The following is a 9,392-nucleotide window of genomic DNA, read 5'->3' as shown; positions in this document are numbered from 1 at the left end:
GAGTTTACTCAGAAAACTAAAAATACACTTATCACGTGATCCACCAATCCCACTCCTGGGCATATATCCAAACAAAACTTCAAAAGCTACCTGCACCCCTATAGCGCCACAATATACAATAGGTAAGACACTAAAGCAACCAAAATGTCCATCAACAGATGAATGGATAAAGATGTGATACATACATAGGACAGAATACTACTTAGCCATAAAAAAGAACAAAATAATGCAATTTGCAGCAATAAATTAATATATGGAACTAGAGATTATCATACTAAGTGAACTAAGTCAAAAAAATGAATACCATATGATATCAGTTATATTTTGAATCTAAAATAGGGCATAAATGAACCTATCTATGAAAAAGAAACGGACTCACTGACAGAGATCAGATTTGTGGTTGTTGAAGGGGAGGGAGTAGGGAAAGGGATGGACTGGAAATTTGGGGTTGATGGATGCAAACTATTACATTTAGAATGGATAAGCAACAAGGTCCTATAGCACAGGGAACTATATCCAATTTTCTGGGATAAACCATAATGGAAAAGCATATTTTAAAAAGAATTATATAATATATGCATAAAACTGAGTCACTTTGCTATACAGTAAAGATTGGCACAATACTTTAAGTCAACTGTATGTCAATCAATTAATCAATATATCCACATAAAGACAGAGATATATGTTAGCGACATGGAGCTTAAAAAAACAAACAAGAAGCAGAAGATGTATACAATGGGCCACTTCTGCAAAATAAAAACACATAGTATGTAAGTAGGGGGTGATGAGCTTTGGCAATGGGGACCAAGACAAAGAAAGGAAGGAAGGGAGGGGAGAAAGGAAAAAGGAAAAAAGCATCAATAGGACAAAGCTGATCTTCAAGTTACTTCAAGTCACTACTGATAAAACAAACATCAACTCTCTTTAAAGGAAGACACCAAAATTCAGATGCTTAGCATAATGTTCAGTGTCCAATATCCAATCAAAAGTGGGCATTATGAGGTGAGAATTATGTTACCAAACCAGATAAGCAATTATAAGAAAAGAAAATTGAGATAAACATCACTCATAAGTATAAATACAAAGGATTCTTATGAAAATGTTAAATGTATTGAATCCAGCTATATAAAAATAATAATACATCATATGCAATTGAGATTCATCTCAGGAAGGCAAGGTTGGCTTTATCTTTGAGAATCAATAATGATGCTTTCCCTCAAAGACTGGGAAAAAAAGACAAGATCAACTCTCACCACTTCTACTAAGCATTATGCTGGAGTTCTTAACATGTGCAATGAAGCAATTAAAAATAATATACAGGTATATAAATTTGAAAGGGAGTAGTGTATTTGCCTTTATTCCCAAAAAGGATGGTTATGTAGCTAGATAACCATAACGATTCTAGAGCAAAATGCATACCTACTAAAAGTCTTATACACAAATATACAAGCAGTTTTATTCATAACCTCAAAAACTGGGAATAACCAAAATATAGAGTAGATAAATAATCTAAAGTACATTTATACAATAGACTACTCTATAATACAAGAAAGAAAGAGATTACTGATATATATTCAACAACATAGATGAATCTCAGAAACTTCATGTTGAGTGAAAGAGGTCTGATACAGAGTCCATAGATCTATTTAGGTGGAAATACTCAACAGTAGGAACTAATTTGTAGTGGCATAAAGTAGATGAATGGCTGTCTGGATCTGAGGGTGGTGGTGAGATTGATGTTAGAGTATTTTGAGGCAGTGGATGGATATGCTCTATATTTTTATTTTGGTTGTGTTTACATTGAATTATACAATGAAAACTGGGTATATTTTAAACTGTAGTTAATAATGTGTATGTGTGTGTTAGTCACTCAGTCACGTCTGACTCTTTGTGACCCCATAAACTGTAGCCACCAGGGATTCCCCAGTGGCTCAAATGGTAAAGAATCTGCCTGCAATGCAGGAGACCCAGGTTTGATCCCTGGGGCAGGAAGATCTCCTGGAGAAGTAAATGGCTACCCACTCCAGTATTCTTGCTTGGAGAATTCCATAGACAGAGGAGCTTGTTGGGCTACAGCCTATGGGATCACAAAGAGTTGGACTTGATTGAGCAACTAACAGTTTAGCAGTTAATAATAATCCTATTAAATTACACAAAAAGAACAAATGATGGATTGCAAAGAACATGCAAAACAATTAACAGGTAATTCATTTTTTGTTATTTAATTATTTAAATTAAGTAATCATTTAAATAATCATTCAAATTATTTTAATAATTATTCTTTTCTCTGCAGTTAGATTTAATTATAAGGCTAAAGGTTTTTTGTTTTTTTTTTTAATCCTATGAAAAGACTTGCTTACTGGGAAATTAATGAAGCCAAGTTAATATATGATCCTATAAGAACATATTTTCTAAAAAGTGAATATACTTTCATTTAGACTTAGTTTCTAACAGAACATTTAAACCTTAGTAATATTTCTCTTGAAAACATATTTGATTAGATATTTTCTTTCACCTTACACATTCCCTATCATCTAACATTTTCAAAATTACCAGCTTCTTTCCATGCCTATCTTTAGTAAATTTTAAAACTACTTGTCTCTTTACTGTCTTTAGCCTTATCACATCTCTACCTCTTTCTCCATACTGGAATCACAGTGCCCTCTCTGAATCATAGATTTCAGGAGTTGGAAATTATTCATCGGTCACCATTCTATGGTTTGGAGAAGGGAATGGCAACTCACTCCAGTATCTTTGCCTAGAGAATCCCATGGACAGAGAAGCCTGACAGACTACAGTCCATGGGGTCACAAAGAGTCGGACACCACTGAGTGATAACACTACTATCACTACCATTCTATGGGTTAAGTTTCATATCAAAGTTTCATCAGATCCTCATGATCTTGTTCAGCCTTGCTTCCTATCTACCTACCTACTGAACTTCTTACCTCTCTATTCTGTGTCTAACGTCCTGTACATTCTACCGCCATCCTACTTCCACCCTCTCACAAGTCTCAATTTATATTTTATAGTTTAGCTAGATTCAACTGATGTGTACTATTTCTTAGTAAGTGCTGTTTGTCCTCCTGAACCACTTCGTTTTTCTCTTTCTTTCTCTCTCCTTCTCCTGCCTAATTTCTATCGAGCATGAAAGATTCATCCCAGTAATGATCTTTTTTTGGAAGACTTCCCTGAAAAGATGGAATTTGAGACTCCTTTCACAGAACCATGTATATTATCAACCATAGCACTTGGTTCACCAGATTTGATTGCTTTTTTTTCTTTTGCCTACCTGATATTGTTGAGAAACTCCTGAAATCAAAAGTGACTTTCTTCCTTGGGTTAGACCTAATTATAGTTCTTTTTTTTAAAAAAAAAAAAGAGAGATATAATTGACGTATTTATTAGTTTCAGGTGTAGAAGGTACACACAGTATTTGTATATATTGTGAAATTATCACCACAATAAATCTAGCCCATATTCATCATACACGTAGTTAACAAAATTCTATTTTCTTGTGATAACTTTTAAGATGTACTCTCTCAGCAACTTGTAAATATAGAATACAGCATAGTCACCATGCTGTACTTTACATGCCCCGGGCTTACTTATTTGATAGTTGGAAATGCATAGGTTTTGGTCCCCTTTTGCCCATTCACCCATCCCCTACTCCCCGCATTGTCATCCACCAATCTGTCCTCTGACTACCAGTTTTCCTTCGTAAGATTCATGCTCTAGCTTTTGGACAAACAAGCAGGTTTCTTTCACAGAAAGACGAGGCAGGGATTTTCAATCAGCTATATGTGCATTGCCGTAAAGGTGGTCTTTTAAGCACTGTCTCTCCAATTATTACAGGGGCCTGTGGGTCCCAGGAACGCAAACCCCCTCACTGCCAACCTCACCTGAGCGAGGTGATCAAGAGGCATCCGCTGAGTGGCAGGCGCGAACTGTAGCTCACCAGGCTCCTCCGTCCAGGGGATTTCTCAGGCAGGAATACCTCAGCGGGTTGCCATTTCCTCCTCCAGGGGTTCTTCCCTACCTAGGGTTTGAACCCTCACCACTTGTGTCTCCTGTATTGGCAGGCGGAATCTTTACCATTAGCGACACCTGGGAGCCCCGCAGAGACCCAGACACTAGAAATTAAAACCTGGGCACCAGCTGCATGTAAAAATTCCCCTCTCAGAGACATGGGTGCTCTAGAGGGTGGTAGAATGAGAATGCAGAGATAATACCCACCAGGACGGGGAAAAGGAAGAAAACGCTGCAGTTAAAAAAAAAAAAAAAATGGCTCCCGTGGTTGGCGCACAGCGGCGGAGGCGAAGGCGGTGCTGCGACCCCAACCCCAGAGGGCGCCCAGCCGCCTCAAATACCGGTCAGACCAAGCCTGAGGCTCAGGCTGACGCTCCAAGGTGGGCAAGCGAGTGCCTTCCACAGGCCGCCTGGGCGTTTCTCACTCCAGCCTCTTCCATCCGGGGCCCTGGGACAGGTGAGTCCGAGCTGCCAGCTCTTTCCTCAGATCTCTAATAGAGCCTGTGTGTCTCATGGTCGCAAACTCTGGTGTTTTCAAAACTAGTTATTTCCCGGGCTCAGCTCTCCTAAAAGTTTGGGGGTGCATGACGTGGAGCTCAAACCCTTTGCTCCTTGGGGAGAGACTCTGGGTTTTGGATTCCTTCCTGACAGAGTCGCCGAGCCGGGGTCGGGGTTTGTCGGGAGCTTGTGTTCCAGCTTCTTCTACTGGATCTGATAGGGGCCTTCTTTCCTTCACCCAGGAGTTTCTGGAGCCAGCTCTTAGGGGTTTTTTTAATTTTTTCAGAGGACGTGTTTCACATGTAGCTATAGATTTGGTGTGTCTGTGAGAGGGGAGTCGGGGGTCCCCGTCCTTCCGTCGTCATCTTGGAGCGGACTGTGGTTCTCTGTGGGGAGTTGGGAGATGATATTCTGGGTCACGAGGAGACGGAGACTCCGCAAATGTTTTTTCTACTGTGGATGCATTTGTTATATACTCCCAATGATCATAAACACTACTGAACTCAAATATCATTTGTTTTACATCTTATTAGTGAGGAATTTTAAAATATAAGCAGTTTTAGGCTTTCCACATTGTTTAGAAGGTTTTGGTGTTGAAGAAGGAGAACCAGGTGAGTAATTAAAAAGAACGAGGAGGAATTCTCACGTATCTTACTTAATATGTTCTCTGGGGCGAAACGGCTAGCTGTGGTGAAATCTTTAGTCATGATTGCATTATCTCATTTAAGGCAGGTGTAGTCAATGAAGAACAATTTTTTTAGTAGCAACCTTACAACAGACCAACGGGATAGTTTTTGGATAGAAGGAGTTCTAATAGGAACTTTGGTGTACTATGTATTAATATTTCTTAAAGTCCTTGTTTTGCATCACAGATGCAATGGACATGAACTTGGGCAAACTTTGAGAGAGAGTGAGGGACTGGGAGGCCCGGTGTGCTGCAGTCCATGGGGTTGCAAAGAGTCCAACGTGACCGGGCTACTTAACAACGGACAACAACTACAGTACCTGTTTACTTACGTTGTTTTATAATGTCTTGGCACATAGAAATTACTGTGACTAAAGTAATAACCAAACTTTGATTTTCATCTTTATTTTTGAGTGAAGTGGAAGATAAAGTCCTTTTTTCTTTGCCAATTTTTGGCAGGCATTTTCTATCCCATAAAGAGAAATCTGACCAAGGACTACCCCTGCATCACCACTCCCAGACTCTGATTTCCTTGCAGAAACTGTGCATGCACTTCCTTAGCTAAGATCATAGCATAGAGCTTAATGAGGTAAATGCCTAATAAATATTTCTTGAGTAAATGAGTGAGTCTATTTTTTCTATGCCCCGTCTGGCGTCACTGCTAGATGCCAGAACATCATTTCAGCTTTCTGACAGTTTTGGTCTTATCTATGCTAAAATGATCTACCCATAGAATGGGTGATTGTATCTTTGGAAAACTGAAGAGTCTGTACTTTGTCTTGAATTCTTTGTTTTAGCAGGCTTGACAGGCTATTTTCTACAAAAGACAATAGCATACAAGTTCTTAAGGAATTGCATTCAGGTGGTACCTGCAACTCAGATACAACTCCTAGTGCATAGTCTCTTCTCAGAGGATTTAAAAGGAAGGCCCTGTAATAAAAGAACATGTAACATATGATTGAATAAGATGGTGAAGATGAAAAAGGCAAAGGTTTCAGCTGAATTTGTGTTGTTAGCAACTTGCAAAACTTGCTGCTAATTAAACAAGCCCTATTTGGGTTTTCTAAAACACTCAAGTTGAAAATGTTAGTACTAGAAGCCAATGTGGAACTGGAAGTACCCAAGTATTTTCTATTTCGGGGCTGGTTTGGATCGTCTGAGCTCTGAACAATATCTGGGAGATGATCCAGAATTCTGAATTTTTTTGCATAATCATTAGTTTAAGAAGTAAGCCAGCTATATATAATACTAGGAAGTCTTTTGGGTGCCGATAGTAGTGAAAACACACGGAGTTAATACTCAGAGACTTACATGACTCAGATTTCCTCTTTAATGCATACCAGGTAATGAATTGATGGGAATTTTAAAATAGTAATAGATTTCTTTTTCTGCTATGATTTTCTTGTCTTTGGAAAGTGCTTTATTTTGGGTAAAACTGCTTTCTATGGTGTTGGATGTAGTTATTTGTAATACCTGCACACTAACTCTGCTTTTGTTCCTCTGGTTGAAAAGTTAGCACTGTTGCCATTAAATATATAGTCCCTAAAACCTATCCTGCACATTTTTCCAGATAATGGCAGAAGTATAAATGGGCTAGGAGGCAACACAAAATCAGAATGAGATCTGGCCAGACCTGGCCTGGGGTGCAATGACTCACTTGACCAGGGCAAAATAATGTGCAGTGAGAGATGCTGCACCAAATTCTGCTCCAGTGGCCATCTCTGTTCCACTCAGGGTCTTCACCTCTGGTATTTATAGTGTGTATATGTGGCCTCTTGAGGATCATATATAGTTCACTTAAAATACTGAAAATAGGCAACTTGCTTTACTATTTTTGTTTTTGAAGAAGATTGTATTTTCTGTGGCTTACTGTCTTTTACTCAATTTGTATCTACTTATTCCTTGTTTATAATGTGCAAAGGGTAAAGTGTTGGGGATAACTATATTTTATAGAGAAGTCCTAAGGCAGTCCTAGACCTAGAATTGGGGTCTTTGCATTTTTACCTCTACTATTTAGTTTGGTGGTAAATGAATGGGTAAAAGGAAGATTGAAAAAAAATGTGTTCATGGCTTTATTTTGGGTGGGGCTTCTTTGTGCCATCAGACTTTGACAATGGTTGTTAAAGGTATCTGTCTTCCCATGAACTTGAATCATCAATTCTTCATCATCACTGGTATCACAATTAGGAAAAAAAAAAAAAAACCCTGAGTAGATGTCTGCCAACTCAGGTTTCAAGTTCGTTTTCTGTTTGTAGTAGTGAGCAGGGCTTCTCTTCCTGCCAATCACCTTTTGTAACCTGAAGAAAAGAGAAAGTTACTGACTGACACCAAGGAGAATTTCTTTACAGTCCACTCTCAGTATCCAAGGGGCTCTGGGATTTGAGACTATCAAATTAGTGTCAGTTAGAAACATTTCTGAGAGAAAGAGGAAAAACATTGGAGATTACCTGAATTCATCTTCCATGTGGCCCATTGCTAACATCCAATCATAGCGGCTGTCAGTCACAGAGAAGGGCATTATATTTCAATGACTGGGTATCTCTTTAATTATAGAAATGAATAATCCAGCTCTTTTCTTAACAGCTGCAGCCCATGAAATGAAAGGTTTGAACCTGAAGGATCAACACAAACAGAATTTGCAGCAATTTCTATTCCTAGTTTCTTTCCTATTGTCTGAATACAATATTTCCTTATTGACAGAGGAAATGAATGAGGTCTAAAAACACTTTTCTAGGCTTCAGTGGCATTTAATGGCATTCCCTTCACCTTCTCAGGTTTTGTGGTTGTGAACAGCATCAGAAATTGGTGATCGTTTCTTTAAAGATGTATATCATGTTTTAAAAATCTTACCAAAATGTAAAAAAAGGGAAGAACTTTTTAGGGTTTTGAGCTTTCACAGAAGTGGCACACATTGTCATAATAATATTCACTTTGAATTTAAAAATTTATTTTTATCTCTTAAATGATCATTTTAAAAATTATTTTATGGTAATTTTGGATAGGCATATACCCAGAATATTAAGAGTCAAATAAATTGATTTTTATACTTTGTAAACTTTAGATTCTCTTAGTATAAATTACTCAGTTAACTCAGTGCTTGGCACTTAAAAATTACTGAATTAATGATAGCAATCAATACTGTTACTGTCATGGTGACTTTTCTACTATTATAGCATTTGTTCAGTCAGTAATATATTGAGCACTTACTATGTAACACAGTGAAAAATACAAAGGTCAGTTATGCTTAGATACTGACTGTGCTTAAAGAAAGTAATGGCTAACAATGGAAATAAGTACAAAAAGGTAACGACTGTAGTGAGAGAGGCATAAATAAAGTGCTTTGGGAGTTCAGAAGCATGAGACATAAATGCCTCCAGACAAAATCAGGTCAGGCTTCTGTTCAAAGTGGCGTTTCTGCTTGCTGTTGGGAGTAGGTACAACTCAGTTCAGTTCAGTTGCTCAGTCGTGTCAGACTCTTTGCAGCCCCATGGAATGCAGCATGCCAGGCCTTCCTGTCCATCACCAACTTCCAGAGCTTACTCAAACTCATGTCCATTGAGTCAGTGATGCCATCCAACCATCTCATCCTCTGTCATTCCTTTTTCCTCCCACCTTCAATCTTTCCCAGCATCAGGGTCTTTTCCAATGAGTCAGTTCTTTGTATCACGTGGCCAAAGTATTGGAGTTCCAGCCTCAACAACAGTCTTTCCAATGAATATTAGGACTGATTTCTTTAGGATGGACTGGTTGGATCTCTTTGCTGTCCAAGGGACTCTCAAAAGTCTTATCCAACACCACAGTTCAAAATATTCAATTTTTAAGCGCTCAGCTTTGTTTATAGTCCAGCTCTCACATACATACATAACTACTGGAAAAACCATAGCTTTGACTAGACAGACTTTTGTTGGCAAAGTAATGTCTCTGCTTTTTAATAAGCTGTCTAGGTTGGTCAAAACTTTTCTTCCAAGGTGCAAGCATCTTTTAATTTCATGGCTGTAGTCACCATCTGCAGGGATTTTGGAGCACCCAAAATTAAGTCTGTCACTTTCCACTGTTTCTTCATCTATTTGCCATGAATTGATGGGACCAGATGCCATGATCTTAGTTATCTGAATGCTGAGTTTCAAGCCAACCTTTTTACTCTCTTTCACTTTCATCAAGAGGCTGTTTAGTTCCTCTT

The 9,392-nt window shown here is 38.4% G+C and overlaps 1 long non-coding RNA gene across 1 annotated transcript in view; it reads left to right on the top strand.

Annotated features, from left to right (window-relative positions):
• Positions 1-3,908: 3,908 nt before the first annotated feature.
• The window catches only part of LOC145511428 (uncharacterized), a 127,250-nt gene continuing 121,766 nt past the window's right edge, over positions 3,909-9,392 (top strand). The window contains exon 1 of the long non-coding RNA XR_014057847.1: positions 3,909-4,486. This is a non-coding gene — a long non-coding RNA (uncharacterized LOC145511428). The remainder of the gene's footprint in view (positions 4,487-9,392) is intronic.

Source organism: Giraffa tippelskirchi, chromosome 6, assembly GCF_054371585.1.
Source record: "Giraffa tippelskirchi isolate mGirTip1 chromosome 6, T2T-mGirTip1v1.2.pri, whole genome shotgun sequence".
NCBI lineage: Eukaryota > Metazoa > Chordata > Mammalia > Artiodactyla > Giraffidae > Giraffa > Giraffa tippelskirchi.
This window is presented reverse-complemented; position numbering and strand designations above follow the sequence as displayed.